General features: G+C 35.0%; 1 protein-coding gene across 16 annotated transcripts in view; it reads left to right on the forward strand.

Moving 5' to 3' along the window:
- The window catches only part of LOC307195594 (uncharacterized protein), a 920,801-nt gene that overhangs the window by 288,369 nt on the left and 614,833 nt on the right, over window positions 1–17,599 (forward strand). For all 16 annotated transcript variants that reach the window (XR_013830873.1, XR_013830874.1, XR_013830875.1 and 13 more), the window contains one exon: window positions 12,014–12,120. The gene's annotated coding sequence lies outside the window, so the exon portion shown is untranslated. The remainder of the gene's footprint in view (window positions 1–12,013; window positions 12,121–17,599) is intronic.

Here is a 17,599-nt window from a genome sequence, read left to right on the forward strand (position 1 = left end):
TAGGAAAATATAGGGTAATATAAGGAGAAATGGCTAGTGTTAGAGATAATGGGAAATAAAATTGTATTTATAAGGTGATAACTTTCTGATAGGAGGTTAGTTATGCAACCGTTATAAAAGTAAAGAAGGCCTATTTTTAAAAGTTTTTTGTCTGAAATAATAGGACATTTTTAGGAATGTTCTTTCTGTACCTGTTCCTGAAGATTTCTTACATTTTATTTCTACCAATGGCCCAGGAAGATATCTCAGAATTAGAGGTAAAGTTATACATAACTGTAGAATGTACATTTTTCTTTTCCCCCCAAATCGACTTTAATTTTCTAACAATTCTCTGAGCATTCGAAAAACGTAAAGAGTGAATTCCACATGGTTGTTTAATATATTTATTTGGTTATCTACTTAATGCATGACAACACACAAGTAGGCTTGTGCGGGGTAAAGGTACATAATACAGCCTTGGCTTCAAGCAGCTTGAAATCTTATTGCAAAGACAAAAATAAAAGTTTGAAACAAATACTATATTAAATAGTAATAAGTCACTTACTAAGAGTGGATTCAATAAATATTTATAAGTACCTACTCTGGGCACAGTTCTGGGCTGGATGTTGGAAATTCCAAAGACGGGGATTATTGCCTTTGTGGTATTCACAGGGGAATCCAATAAGTGACATATAGTTGCCTCACTTGAATGGAGTAAGTGTAGATGCCAGGGGGTGCAGAGAGGAAGCAATAAAAGGATGTGGAGGTTACATGGAGAAGATTTACTATAAAGATGATTTGAGAGTTGGGTCTGGCAGGACATAAATTGTTAAAAAACAACAACATTGTAGGATGGTCCAGTAATTGAGACAAAGAGTAGAGGTAGAATTGATAGTGATGTGATGGTGATGGGGGTGGTGGAGGATTGCATATGTCATGAGTTTAGAAAAGAACAATTCTGTGCCTCAGAGAAAGAGTGTCAGCTTTCAACTTTCTTTTCCTTTGACAAATGAGTTATGTCTTCTTTCTACTCTCATTTCTTTTGTATCTTAATTCCTTACAGACCAGCATAGCATGATGTTGGTTATTAAGTTTTAAGAATTTGGTTGCTAAACTATTTTGAAGTGACCAAGGACTAAAGAGGACACTCTTTGTTCCTGGTCCGTGATGAAAAAGTACAGAAATTTTTACGCCATATAGTCATTCAGGGAGCTGGAAGCTTCTTCTGCTGTAATGCTGCTATCTTCAGCATGTAGGTACAAGCTCACCTTGCTGTCTCACAGGCAGTGAATAGAAAAAAAGAGGGTAGTATCTTGTGCAGCCAGCTTTAGGGGCCACGGTTTGAAGTGGTATATAATATTTCCATCCCCATTCCATTGGCCTTGACTCAGTTACATGACCCCTTCTAACTGCAAGGAGGGCTGAGAAATGAAGACTTCCTTTGTGTTATTCACAGAATACCTGAGCAATAAGAATAATCTAGAGCTTAAGTGGGATTCGGAGGCATGGTTTTCTGTGTCCAAGGATGTTATCAAGGATTTTGGAAGCAGCTGATCAGCCAAAGATAGTCACTATTTTCTCTTTTCCTACTCTGGGTTAGAATTAAAGCAAATTTGGATGGCAGTAGTATAGTGGGTATATGAGATCCAAGATCCAGGATTACTAGTAGAGATGGAAGGTATGATGTATTCTATACCTCAGTGTAGCTACATGAAAATATTGGAATTGTTGATATTGTTAGCTTTGTAGGTATCACTGTATTCTGGAGCCTAGTGGGTCAACAAGAAATTCTCAGCACTTCCTTCATCATTCTATGCTTCTTCATCTTTGCTTTTTTGGCATACATACATACTCTTAAAGATGTATGCATTAAGTCCTATTAGACATCCAGGAAGGCATTTTATCTCTCCCATTCACTTCTGTTTCTCCAGTGCCTGGCTGTGGGTGCAGTTAATATGTGTTGAAGTCTAAAGGAATGAATTTATGTTTATGTGAGATGTCAAATATGTCTTTAAAAGTAGTTAACATTCATCTATTTCAATTCTGTGAGTTTATTTTCCATTTTAGCTCTGAGGTCTATTAAAAGAGCATAGGTTTTTCTTATTTATTATTTTTTCATAGAGCTCAAGTGTACAGTGTAACCATATAATGTAAATGGATGTTTACTCAGTAATGATAATTCTTCATTTGCAGGTACTATGCCCCCAGCAAGAAACTTTAAATAAATATTACCTGTTTTAGCCTTGTACTCACTTGCTGCAGAGTCAAATATACAATGCATTTCTTTTATAATTGTCTTTACCTCAGGTGCAAGGCATAAACTTAACTTCTGATTCGCTATATTTTCAGGCTGTTTAATATTACTTTTCTTTCACTGAATCATCACTGAGTAAAATGAGGACATTATAATAAATGTGTGTGTGTGTGTGTGTGTGTGTGTGTGTGTGTGTGTGTGTGTGTAACATTGGTGTTGTACTGGTGGATTTTCAGTAGCTTTTAATCTAAATTAAACACAGAATATTCCTTAGGGTCAGTATTCTTTTTTTCTAAGTGGTATCTATAATTTTCTTCTTGTGTGTAAATGAACAATAGCAGAAAAGTGATTGCGCATTGGTTTTATAGCTCAATAAATTATCCTTAGTGTGTAGGAGATTTACTGTGCCTTAATCAATGAATAATTATTCCTTTCTGATATTGGTAAGATCCCATAAAAAGGGGTACACACATAGCCTCCTTCCATTTGAGGCTGCAAACAAAACAGTAAAATTATTAAACCCAGTTTAATTGCCTTTTGTAGCTATGTTGAGAGGAGTATCTATACAGTACATATATATATGATCATCTCTTATAGCAGGGAAAGGAGCAGGGAACAAAACATGACTCCTGTTTAAAATGAATAAATTGTGTTTTGAACACAGTGGAAACAAGAACATAGATCTTTGGAAAATGGGCTCATTACATATGTCTTGATTAGCAGATTAAGGAAGTTCATTAGGAAATGACACATGATTGATTTATTTCATGGACCCCAATTTTTTTTTACATCATTATTGGAGCATAATTACTTTACAATGTTGTGTTAGTTTCTGCTGTATAAAAAAGTGAATTGGCTATATGTATACATATATCCTCATATCTCCTCCCTCTTGAGCCTCCCTCCCACCCTCCCTATCCCACACCTCTAGGTGGACACAAAGCACCCAGCTGATCTCCCTGTGCTATGCGGCTGCTTCCCACTAGCTATCTATTTTACATTTGGTAGTGCATATATGTCCATGCCACTCTCTCGCTTTGTCACAGCTTACCCTTCCCCCTCCCCATATCCTCAAGTCCATTCTCTACATCTACGTCTTTATTCCTGTGTTGCCCCTAGGTTCATGAGAACCATTTTTTTTCTTTTTAGATTCCATATATATGTGTATTCCATATTTATGTGTTAGCATACGGTTTTTCTCTTTCTGACTTACTTCACTCTGTATGACATCCTCTAGGTCCACCCACCTCAAAACAAATAACTCAATTTTGTTTCTTTTCATGGCTGAGTAATATTCCATTGTATATATGTGCCACATCTTCTTTATCCATTCATCTGTCGATGGACACTTAGGTTCCTTCCATGTCCTATCTATTGTAAATAGTGCTGCAATGAACATTGTGGTACATGTCTCTTTTTGAATTATGATTTTCTCAGGGTGTATGCCCGGTAGTGGGATTGCTGGGTCATATGGGAGTTCTATTTTTAGTTTTTTAAGGAACCTCCATACCATACTCCATAGTGACTGTATGAATTTACATTCCCACCAACAGTGCAAGAGGGTTCCCTTTTCTCCATACCCTCTCCAGCATTTATTTGTAGATTTTTTCATGATGACCATTCTGAGTGGTGTGAAGTGATGCCTCATAGTGGTATTGATTTACATTTCTCTAATGTTGAATAACGTTGAGCATCCTTTCATGTGTTTGTTGGCACTCTGTATATCTTCTTTGGAGAAATGTCTATGTAGGTCTTCCACCCATTTTTGGATTGGGTTGTTTGTTTTTTTGATATGGAGCTGCATGAGCTGCTTGTAAATTTTGGAGATTAATCCTTTGTCAGTTGCTTCATTTGCAATTATTTTTTCCATTCTGAGGGTTGTTTTTTTGCCTTGTTTATGGTTTCCTTTGCTGTGGAAAAGCTTTTAGGTTTCATTAGGTCCCATTTGTTTATTTTTATCTTTATTTCCATTACTCCAGGAAGTGGGTCAAAAAATATCTTGCTATGACTTATGTCATAGAGTGTTCTGCCTATGTTTTCCTCTAAGAGTTTTATAGTGTCTGGACTTAGATTTAAGTCTTTAATCCATTTTGAGTTTATTTTTGTGTATGGTGTTAGGGAGTGTTTTAATTTCATTTTTTTACATGTAGCTGTCCAATTTTTGCAGCACCACTTGTTGAAGAGGCTGTCTTTTCTCCATTGTATATTCTTGCCTCCTTTATCAAAGATAAGGTGACCATATGTGTGTGGGTTTATCTCTGTGCTTTCTATCCTGTTCCATTGGTCTATATTTCTGTTTTTTGTGCCAGTACCATACTGTGTTGATTACTGTAGCTTTCTAGTATTGCCTGAAGTCCAGGAGCGTGATTCCTCTAACTCCGTTTTTCTTTCTCGAGATTGCTTTGGCTATTCGGGGTCTTTTGTGTTTCCATACAAATTGTGAAACTTTTTGTTCTAGTTCTGTGAAAAGTGCCATTGGTAGTTTGATAGGGATTGCATTGAATCTGTAGATTGCTTTGGGTAGTATAGTTATTTTCACAATGTTGATTCTTCCAGTACAAGAACATGGTATATCTCTCCATCTACTTGTATCGTCTTTGATTTCTTTCATCAGTGTCTTATAGTTTCCTGCATACAGTTATTTTTTCTCCTTAGGTAGGTTTATTCCTAGGTATTTTATTCTTTTTGTTACAGTGGTACATGGGAGTGCTTCTGTAATTTCTCTTTCAGATTTTTCATTGTTAGTGTATAGGAATGCCAGAGATTTCTGTTCATTAATTTTGTATCCTGCTATTTTACCAAATTCATTGATTAGCTCTAGTAGTTTTCTGGTAGCATCTTTAGGATTCTCTATGTATAGCATCATGTCATGTGCAAACAGTGACAGTTTTACTTCTTCTTTTCTGATTTGGATTCCTTTTATTTCTTTTTCGTCTCTGCTTGCCATGGCTACAACTTCCAAAACTATGTTGAATAATAGTGGTGAAAGTGGACACCCTTGTCTTGTTCCTGATCTTAGAAGAAATGGTTTCAGTTTTTCACCATTGAGAAAGATGTTAGCTGTGGGTTTGTCATATATGGCCTTTATTATGTTGAGGTAGGTTCCCTCTATGCCCACTTTCTGGAGAGTTTTTATCATAAATGGGTGTTGAATTTTGTTGAAAACTTTTCTGCATCTGTTGAGATGATAATACGGTTTTTATTCTTCAGCTTGTTAATATGGTATATCACATTGATTGATTTGTCTATATTGAAGAATCCTTGCATTCCTGGGATAAATCCCACTTGATCATGGTGTAGGATCCTTTTAATGTGCTGTTGGATTCTGTTTGCTAGTATTTTGTTGAGGATTTTTGCATCTATGTTCATTAGTGATATTGGCCTGTACTTTTCTTTTTTTGTGACATCTTTGTCTGGTTTTGGTATCAGGGTGATGATGGACTTGTAGAATGAGTTTGGGAGTGTTCCTCTCTCTGCTATAATTTGGAAGAGTTTGAGAAGGATAGGTGTTAACTCTTCTCTAAATGTTTGATAGAATTCACCTGTGAAGCCATCTGGTCTTGGGGGGGACTTTTGTTTGTTGGAAGATTTTTAATCACAGTTTCAATTTCAGTGCTTGTGATTGGTCTGTTCATATTTTCTTTTTCTTCCTCATTCAGTCTTGGAAGATTGTACTTTTCTAAGAATTTTTCCATTTCTTCCAGGTTGCATGGACCCAAATTTTAAAAAGCTATTAGCTCTTCTTAGATCTTAAATTTAAAATGAATACACCTCTTTTTGCCTCTTATTTTTAACCAGTGGCCACATTTGTAGACTGCAGTATAGTGGAAAGAATACAGGATTTATGGTCATATAGCATGGGTTCAAAATACTGGTCTAGTCCTCTGTGTACTCTGTGATATTTGGCAAGTTATCACTTACTATACGACTTACACACACACACACACACACACACACACACACACACACACACACACACACACACTCTCTCTCTCTCTCTCTCTCTCTCTCTCTCTCTCTCTCTCTCTCTCTCTCTCTCACAGTGTCCTTCTCTTCCTGCAACAGTTGAGAGAGAGGCATAAATAGATTTTTCTCTTATAATAAGCTACTTGGTTAGATAAAAACAGCCACCGAAAAGGAGCTCCAAGGAGTCTTCCACTGGGGTCCAAGCACGGTGATACTTGATGACTTGTGGGAAGATTGCTAAAAACTGACTGCCGGTGTCTGTAGAATTGTGGCTTCTGGGAGTTGAGGAAGTTAGTTCTTGTTTTACATTCTTGGGAAAGAGAGTTGACTCCCATATTTGACCTATCCCCACTTTTATTTTTAAATATACAGTGAGATGGAAGTTTCAGCATTATAAAAAGCAGGGAGAAGTCAAATATATTTTTTATTGTCCTTTCCTTCTCAGCCAAGGCATTGTTATTCAGAGTTCAAATGTGATCTGCATAACATTTAGTCTCGCTAAGGTTGGTTGCAGGCATAGGCACAGAGGAGTTTTACATCAACCTACAGCCAAGTCCTATGGTCACTACTAGACAGATGCTTCCAAGGGAGGGTATTTCCTCTTGAAGAAGACATGAGGGCAACAGACTTTTCATCTCATTAAGGCACAAAGGGATGTTTCCTGTATCATTTTCCTAGGCTGCTGTAACAAATTACCACAAACTTGGTGACACAAAACAATGGAAATTTATTATCTCACAGTTCTGGAAGACAGAAGTCCAAAATCAAGGCATCAGCTGGCACGGCTGTGCTCCCTCCAAAAGCTCTGGGGAAGAATTCTTCCTTGACTCTTCTGGCTTCTGATGGCTCCAGGCATTCCTTGACATCTTTGACTTATGACCACATACCTCCAATCTCTGTCTCCATCACCACATTGCTTTCTCTTTCATATGTCTTTTCTTCTTCAGTATAATAAGGATACTAATTGGATCCTGTCACTGGATTCAGGGCCCACCCTGGTAATCCAGGATAATCTCATCTCAAGATCCTAATTTAATCACATTTACTAAGATCCTTCTTCCAAATAAGGCAACATTCACAAGTTCTAGAAATTTGGACATGGCCATAACTTTTTGGGGACTACCATTCAACCTTATATAGTTTCTCTATTCTCTAAGACAAATATTAAAACAGCAAACAAGTGTGATTCCTGGATAAATAGAGACTTCCTGTAGGAATTTAGCAAACATTGCATGCTCTCTACTTTTGCTGTCATGGTTATAAGGACACACCAACATTACTATGTCATTTAAGAACAGTGGATGACGGTCGCAAATTTTATTTCATTTTTTTCCCAAAAGAAAGGGGAAGAGGATCATTAACCATATAGTGAGTGCAAAGGGGGAGGGGCCTTCAAGCTCACAAAGATCAAAGAGACTTCCAGAATATCTCTTTAGAAGTTTATTCTGACTTGGTCAAAGGGGAGAGAGTGGGTTCTACTCAGGAGGTCTATGAAGATATCCTAGGAGACTTGTGGATTTAACAATTCCCTTTTCTAGCCAGAAATGGGTTATTTCTCTAGAACTCCTGGTTATCTGCAATGTTACTCACACCTCCCCTTTGAATCTTACTAGGAATTTTTGTCAAGCAGCAGGTTAAAGAAGAGAGGGGCAGTGAAAAGAGAGATTCCACACGTCCACTAAGCAGTCGTTGGTGTATGTGTCTATGTATGTCTGTTTTCATTGTTACAATTTTTAAGAACTTTTCATTAGCTTAAAAAGGGTATTGATTAACTTGTCTTGGAGCTACCTGACTTTGGATCCATATGAAGACATGGTGAGAAATGTTGAAAATTACTGCTTTTAAAATTGGGCAGGACTCAATATTATCTGTTAAAGTAAATAAATTAAGTAGAGTATAAATGAGATATGTTAGTGTAGAGGAAAGATGTGATAGTATGCTTGTATTCTTAAATATTACTTACACAATCCGCCATCCTCCATGCACGTTTATACATTATTTCTGTTTTCAGAAGTTGATTTATTTATTGAGAAAACAATACAGCTCTTTGTGCAGTCAACTCCAGTTATAATTATATAATTTCAGATCCAAAAGTTATCCTCTATTCTCTTCCCATTTTGATTTTTCTCCCTGTTCATTGGCTTAAATAAGCTTATTTAGAGATATTATTTCTTATCTGCCAGAAAATGTAGACAGTATCCTAAAATAGCACATGAATAAGTAATGAATATTATGGATAATTTAGGTTCAGACAGAGAGACTGACAAGTGCAGAGGAATTCTGTTGACCCAAGGTGACTCAGTTAAAAAGTTTTTAACTTTGACCTTTGGCAAAACCTTAGGCTGATAGGAGCAGCTTCAGGTAATTTACTTAGAACTCCCAACATATTTACTTCTCTCTATATCCCCTCAATTAATCTCTCTTGTACTCAGGAAGCATACTTATTTGCTTTGACTGTGACATGACTTCAGTTAGCTAGACCTATAGCAGTCTGAGGACTGAGAACTATTCTAGATGTTTTTGTGAGTCATTTAAACAAGTTGTGGTGAAATTCACATAACATAAAAATAACCATTTAAAACTGTATAGCTCAGTGGCAATCCACAATATTGTGTAACTATCACCTATATCTTATTCCCAAACTTTTTCATTACCTCAGAAGGAAACACTGTTCCCATTAAACAGCTGGGACCCATTCCCCTATTGCCCAGGAATCACTAATCCACTTTCTGTCAATGGATTTACCTATTCTGGATATTTCTTATAAATAGAATCATACAAAATGTGACCTTCTGTATCTGGCTTCTTTCACTTTGCATAATTTTAAGGTTTATCCACATTGTCACATTATCAGTAGTTCATTCTAAAATGTTTATGGCTGAATAATGTTTCATTTTATGCATATGCCATATTTTGTTTACCCATTCTTCAGCTGATTGACATTTGGTTTGTTTCCACCTTTTGGCTACTGTGAGTAGTGCTACTATCAACATTTATTTACTTGCATGTGTTGTGTTGTATGTGTTTACCAGCTTTATGATTTGAAGATATTTTCTCCTATTCTGTAGGTTGCCTTTTCACTTTTGTGTTGGTGTTATTCTATGCACAAAAGTTTTTAATTTTGATGAAGTCCAACTTATCTATTTTTTATTTTGTTGCTTGTGTTTTTGGTATAATATCTAGGAATCTATTACCAAATACAAGGTCATGAACATTTACCCCAATATTTCTTCTAAGAGTTTTAGTGTTTTAGCTCTTACATTCAGGTGTTTGATTCATTTTGAGTTTTACATATGGTGTTAAATAAGGGTTTAAATTCATTCTTTTGCATTTGGATACAATTTACCCAACAACATTTGTTGAAAAGTCCTCTCCCAACCCCACTGAATGGTCTTGGCACCCTTGTCAAAAAATAATTAACCATAGTTTATTTCTGGACTCTAGATTCTATTTCATTGATCTATGTGCCTATCCTTATGCTGGTACCACATTTTTTTTGATTACTATAGCTTTGGAGTAAGTTTTGAAGTCGGGAAGTGTGAGTCCTTCAACTTTGTTTTTCTTTTTCTAGATTGGTTTGGCTATTCATGGTCAATTTATTTCTATATGAATTTTAGGACAAGCTTTTTCATTTTTGCAAAAAATGTCATTGGGATTTATATAGAGATTTCATTGACTCTGTGGATTGCTTTATGTGGTATTGCTATCTTAACAATATTAAGTCTTCAAATCCATGAACATGGGATATTTTTCAATTTATTTAAGTCTTTAACTTCTTTCAACAATGTTTTGTAATTTTTAGTGTAAAACTTGCACCTCATTGGTTAACTTGATTCCTAATTATTTCAGTTTTGGATGCTATTGTGAATAAAATAATTTTCTTAATTTCATTTTCACATTGTTAATTGCTAGTATATAGAATTGTAACTGATTTTTGTGTGTTGATCTTTACAGTGAACTATTGCTGAACGTGTTTATTAGTTCTAATAGACTTTTTGTAGATTATTTAGGATTTTCTGTATGTAGGATCATGCCATCTGTGAGCCAAAATAATTTTGCTCCTTCCTTTCAAATTTGGACACCATTTTTTTTTTCCTTGCCAAATTACTATGGCTAAAGCTTCTAGTACAGCGTTGGATAGAAAAGGTGAAAGTGGACATTCTAATCTTGTTCTTGATCTTAGATGGAAAACTTTGAATCTTTCATCATTGAGTATAATTTTGACTGTGTGTTTCTCAAAAATGTCCTTTATCTTGTTTATTTACCATCAAATTTTCTTCTATTCCTTGTTTGTTGAATACATTTATTATTAAAGGGTATTGGGTTTTATAAAACCCTTTTCCTGCATCAATTGACTTGATCATGTGCTTTGGTTTCCTTTATTCTATTAATGTGATGTATTAACATTGGCTGATTTTTGTTTGCTGAACTCTTTGCTCATCATTTTAAATCCTCAACACTTATTCCAACCATGGCTATCGCTATCATTTGCATTCAGGCTTTGATTTACTTCATGTAGATTAAAATTAATAATGCCTTACCACACATGGCATAAGACCACCTGTGGGAACTTGTTTGACATTCATGTATGAACAACTTGGAATTGCATTGGAGGTGACAGCATTGAGTGATCCTTGATCTCTGGGGAATGGGAACTTTGGATGGATGCTTCTCCTTTTCTTCCCTTGTAGACATGGTTCTGAAATCAGTTTCATAAGGCTTCTCAGAAAGTCTTGCTAAATTAAACAATCAGTTGCTAATAATGGCACTGACTTGATAATATATCGTTTTATTTATTTTTTCTCCTATTTTGACTTCCCTTATCCCTTAATCATACTTCCTGGAATTGCATTCAAATAAATTACTCACTCATTGGCATTTTCTTTGATTCTGATTTGAAGGAAACCCAGGCCAAGACAGAACTAAAGAGTCTACTATACCTGTCTAGTGACATTGCATGAGGAAGAGGAAACTGACAGGACATAGTGCAGCTCCTAACACTTGGTCTTGCCGCTTTCACCCGATGTTACATACTGCTGTGCAACTGTTTTGTTTTCGTTTCTGGGGACTCTGCTACTGACTTTTGATGTTGGTTTTGAGTTTTGAGGTAATTTCTGAGCTTGTTGAAAGTTCTTTGCCTTACAATTAAAGCTTTCTACTTTCCCCTTTTGGCTATGGGGCAATCTCCTACAGTAACTGCTTTCATTAATTAAAAAGAGTAGAATACCTGCACAGGGGGTAAGAATGGTTCTTAAGAATGTGTGAATTTTGAGTGAATGGAGACTAATAAAGTAATAAATCTCACATTTCTAAACACTATGTGTCGGGTACTGTGCTAAGTTTAATCTTAACATCCCCATCATGAAATAGATACTAGTGTTAGTCTCATTTTACCTTTAAAAACCAGACTCCAACTCAACTGATACCAACTCTTCAAAGCTGGTCTTCTTAACTATTATGTTATATGGTCTTATGATATTCTTTCTGTGAATGAATTAAAGTTCTAGTTATAAAATTCATGAAATGTTTGAATAAATTTTCATAAAAAGCCAATACGCTGGTCTGAAATTCTGTCCCTCTTGAAATGAAAACTGAGACTAATATAAACAATAACAGAGTTAAGTTTTTGATACAGAAAAACTGGTTTCAGAATACAATGCTATTTTTGATGAAATCTTGGAACATAACAAAGCTTAACAAAAAATGGACTTGACTCCCTTGATGGTACACTCAGAGTTTAAAAATCTCAGAGTTGCTCCTGATTCTGCACAGACAGAATCTGGAGATATTAATTTTTTGTCATTTGGCTTCTAGATGTCCTTGGAGTGTGCACCCCTGTGGAATCCAGTTCATCTCCAATCTGTCAGAAAGCATCAGAGGTGGTTTTGAGTCCTTATGTCCTAAGCCTGTGAACAAAATGTGTGAGTACACTGAAATAATGAGGTCAATTTTACTGTTGTCAAGGGTCTTCTAAAATGATTTTATAATGGTTGTATTTGAATGAATTTACCCTGTAGTTTCAGGTTGAGGAGGGAGGAGCAATGTTTGGTTAAGTTTAGAAAATATCTTTATTGGAATTGTCTTATGTGTGCAGGTTCATTCTTTGCCCTAGAAAGGCTTTGATGGACGTGAATGAATTAAATCTGAGAGATTTAACTCAGTAAGAAGCAAAGATAATTTTTCAACATAGTTATCAGATAGCTTAAAAATTACCAAATGATAGACCATACATATATTTATTCACAAATGAAATTTTCCCAGTGCAGTCTAGTATCCTTTTCATTTAGGTTTTAAGAAGATAATATATTAAGGGTCCCTTCTCTGCCCCTGAGGCAGGTTACTATCATCTCAAGAGAAACCCAAAACTTTGAAGGATTCACTAGTTAAGCTAGTGGTTACAACCACAATTTAAAACTTTTAATGACTCAGGAAATTAATTTTGGAACTGTTGTATATATCTGTGCTATATGAACATTGTTCAAATGATTATTTTTATTTTCGAGGTAAGTTAGTTTGGGGAGACAAAATGATTATTCCTGTTGGAGAGAATATTAGGTTTTATGTTTTTTTATTTCTAGAGATTCAGATGATGACTTCAGATGTAGGTTTGTGAATTTTGAGACAATTGAACCAGTTGAGTTTTCATTGCCTTGAGATGAGCATTTGCTTTGTTTGTTGGAAACTGGAGGGGGCTGAATAATAAGCTAGTCAAATTTATTTAATTTGGGTAAATAGTACAATTTGACTAATTCCATGTAAACTTAAAAAGATTATGTTTGAAAATAAGGGGTCGCTTCTTGTTTTTACTGAGTAAATTTATTTCACTTCTTAGCTGGACACTGAGCCTATTGTGCATTCCTGGCCTACTATATAATTTTTTGTCTTTCTCCTCCTTTGATTTACCCAAAGCAGAAGACCAGTTTCCCACAACAGCCAGGCTTCTTGATGAATTTGAGTTCATGAGCTAGTATGTCTGAAGGGCTTTGGGAAGATTTGAGTTGAGGCTAGATTGAGGTGAAGAAGAAAGAGTTTTGTTTTATACTTGTAGACTCTTCCTGTAGGAATGAAAATGTAATCAAGTACTCTTAGGTAAAGAACAATCACTAAATAGCTAAGCTGAGGAAGTTTCCCATGAAATCTTGTTCAATTTATATGGCTTATATTTTATTACACATACCAGTTAGAGATTGTTGCAGGGAATAGGTAGCCATTCAAATTAGTCCAAGTTGAAGTTTTATTATAAGATTTCTAGGGCATCTCACGGGGCCTAGCAGTTACAGCAAGAATTTTAATTTCTAGCCAGTTTTAATTTTAGGAGAAAGGTTAAACATGATAGCTCATTCTCCTATTTTGCTCCACAATTTTTAAGAGAGAGGCACATTTATTTCAGTAATTAGAATCAGGTACAAATGACACCTTTAACAGGCAACAATCCTTTCTCCATACTCTAGCTATCACTGAAGAGGTATGTCAGTGTATTTCAGGAGCTTTCAAATAAATCAATTAGCAAAACTTTGTCAGTGGAATTGATTTAAAATTTTTATTTTCTTAGCGTTTCCTGCAACCATGCTTTAAATATTTAAAAGTGATGGAATTTTCTTTCAGATCAGTCATTGAACACATTAAGTCACTTTTTTCAATCTCCAAAATCTTCTCACTTTGATAAATTGTGTGTTTATTCCTCAACCATCACCCTTTTCCATTTTAATACATCAGATATATTGAGTTTACTTTCTGTAAGCATTCCCTGTTTTGATAGGCACATCTGTGTTAAGTGAATCAGTTTCCTTGTCAGTCCTTTCAGACATTATTTTTTCTTGCAGATGTCCATCCTAGAGCCCTCACCATTATCCTGGGACATTCTTTTTATTTTTTCCTGGCTCCTTCTTTTCTGATTCTCTTTCTTGGTTTACTGCCAACTTTTCAATGAAGTTCATTTTCCAGAAGATTCCTGAAGAGAATACATAGGAGGTAAATTTTTGTGGCCTTGAATATACTAGAATTTTCTTATTCTATAAATATACTTGATTTCTACTTATATTCTTTAAGTACATTGGCTAGGTACTGAATTTTAGATTGGAAATAATTTCCCCTCTAAACATTCAAGTCCTCCTATCTTTTAGTTTTCCTATTTCTGTCCAGAAACCTGACCCCATCCAGATTCCGTAGTCTATGTTTTGGTTTCTCTCTTTCATGCTAGAAGATTTCTCCATATGTTAGGTTATCCTTGGCTATCTCCTATATTTGAGAATAAGGGGCCTCATAATTACTTGGAAAACCATTATTACAGGGATGTTTTAATTGGTGAGGTTTATTACAGTAAGGTGGCAACATGGCTTTTTAATTGAGAGACCCTAAATCTCATACATGTACATGTTTTCTCTGGGCCTTTCAGTTTCTCTAAAGAAGACTTCTCCAGTTTCATGCTTGGAGGGTAAAAACCTAGAGGTCTATGTTCTGGGAAGTAAACCAGAAAATGACTTTCAGGTCTTACCATTCAGTACAGGGATTTGCCTTTCATCCTCTGTTACTCAACAGAACATGTCTTCTACTGTACAAACTTCTACAGAGTGCAAACTTTAGATCTTCTGTTGGGGTCAGGGAGAGGATCTACCATCTAATTTTTTTTTTAAGTGAACTTTCAACTAATTCTCTTGTGTTACTAATATATCCTTTCCTCATTGTATTAACATCTCACCTTCAGAGATACCTGGTATTTTCATATCCTAAGACTTTCTGGGCTTTTGAGGTAAAATTGGCAGCTTCCTATTGGCTTCTTTCAATTCAGGTTGAGGTTTCAGCTTATCTGGTTTGCTAAGCAGTTACCATTCATCCACCTATCTTCCAACATTTCAGAAATGTTTTTGATATTGCTTATATAGTATCTTCTCCTCTCCTTTTCTTTTCATCCTTATGGATTTATAAGTTTAAAATTCACTCACTGTCAGTTTAATGTGGTTTTGCAAGGGTGAGGAGTAAATAAATATGTGCATCCACTGTCATTTGTAATCAGAAGTTCATGAAATATCTTAAAGCAGTATATGCAAAAGATAGTGATACCTCCATGGTGTGACATTAATACTATGTAGAATATTATCAATTTATCATTACAATATCTACAAGTAAAAGAGGGCATAAATACTCTAAAAGCATAAAGGCCTGCCCTTCCTAGCTCTCATGCTGTTTTCTCAGTAGAAGAGCTAATTCACCTGAAACCTTTACAGAGCCTCCTGCCTAAGTTTTCCAGTTGTACTTCACAGATCCTTCTGTTGTAATACTTGCTACATTTTCCTCTATCTGTTTATTTATCTTTTTCTCACTAAGCTTCAGTTTCTTGATAGCAAATATTAAACCTTATTCATCTTTGTACTCCCTGGGCTTAGCACAGTGCTTAGCATGTAGTAGGTACTCCATACATGTTTACTGAAAAATGATGAATAAATATATTAATAATTTACCTGCATCTCCAAGGAACTCTTAACATCGCATATCTAAAGTAATTACTCTCCAGTTTTTTCCTCTTCTCTGCTTCCTATCTCTCCCATTCCTAACAAGCAAAATATACTTTTACTCATTACTTGAACTAAGTATAGATATATTTCATATATTTCTATTGCTTACTTAATTTTTACAATTTAACTATTGTAAAAGGCTATTTAATCATTTGAGGTGTTTTACTTTCAAAAAAATTTTCTCCAGAATGAAGCAACATAGTTTTTTATTTGTTGGTCATTTACAGACATTTATCCAAATATTTTTGCCACTTGGGATAATGATGGATGGTATAAGGTGGTGGCCAGGCTTAGACACAATTGTTAATTTAATTCAAGGGTTATTTACTGCTCATGTGTTATCTCCAGGAAATTTTATTTAACACTGTTTGGAAATCAAAATGAATAAGAAAAAAAAATCCTGCCATTAAGAAGCTTACATTAGTATATATATATATATGATGGAATATAACTCAGCCATAAAAAAGAATGAAATAATCTCATTTGCAGCAACATGGATGGACGTAGAGATTATCATACTAAGTAAGTCAGACAGAGAAAGACAAATATCATATGATATCACTTACATGTGGAATCTAAAAAATGATACAAATTAACTTATTTACAAAACAGAAATAGACTCACATAGAATATAAACTTATGGTTACTAAAGGGGAAAGGGGGGGAGGGATGAATTGGGAATTTAGGATTAACAGATATACACTACTATATATAAAATAGACAACAAGGACCTACTGTATAGCACAGGGAACTATTTTCAATATCTTGTAATAATATATAATGGAAAAGAATCTGAAGAAGAATATATATGTATATATGTATATCTGAGTCACTTTGCTGTATACTTGAAACACTATAAATCAACTATACTTCAATAAAAATCTTATAATAAGTGAAAAAATATAGAATGATGTCCTTTAAAAAGGTAAAAAATAGTGAATGCTATGAAATTCAAAATATGCAGAGCCCACAAACATACGGAATCATGAAGGGTGTTTTTTGGGGAAGTAGCTTTTAAAATGTTCTTTAAAGAATGGCAGAAGTGATAGAATCAAATGGAAAGGGATGAGAAAGTAGAGTAAGAGGCAGAGAAAATAATAACTAGATGTGTTTGGAAATAGGAAGTAAGCAGTTTATTTGGCTAGAGAGTAGAGTAGAGGATACATAAGGATATATGGAAGGAAGAACTAGAAAATGGAGGATGAGCCATTTTGCAGAGGACTTTCAATGTCAGGCTAAGGTATTTTACTCAGTGGAGTAGCCAATGGGGAGACACTGAAGGTTTTAAGCTAGGGAATAGAATTATTTGAATTATGATATAAAAATATTAGTGAGGCAGATGTAATATCAGAAGAGAAATGGGAAAAGGAGAGACCCATCTCCAGGGTATTCTTGTAGGCTGGGAAGAAAAAATGAGCTTCTGAAAAAAGAATAAGAATAGAACACAATTTTTATATGTTAATTACTATTTATGTTACTATTCAGTTGTTTACTTATCCATTTTCTGTCCCCTCCCACTAGAATGTAACATCCTTAAGAACAAGAATCTTGTCTGTTCCCTCGAGCCCTGATCACCAATGTCTGAGGCAGTGCCTGCAATATCGTAGTTGCTCAGGAAATGCTTCTTGAAGGAATTAAAGAGACATACAAAGAAAAAAGAGAAAAAAAAATCCAATAGGTCAGTCTCAGGTGCATGAATTAAGTGAAATAAATTTAAATAGGCCAGTAATCCCAATTAATGAAAATAGAGTGAACTCTGAAATTAAAAGACAAAAATGGTCAAATCCGATTTTAAAAATCCCAGTTGTATGCTATCTAAAGATTCATACTTAAAACGTAAAGACACAGCAAAGACTAAAGTAAAAGTATTTATCCCAGATAAATACTA

This window comes from Stenella coeruleoalba (assembly GCF_951394435.1).
Source record: "Stenella coeruleoalba genome assembly, chromosome: 12".
In the NCBI taxonomy this organism is placed as follows: domain Eukaryota; kingdom Metazoa; phylum Chordata; class Mammalia; order Artiodactyla; family Delphinidae; genus Stenella; species Stenella coeruleoalba.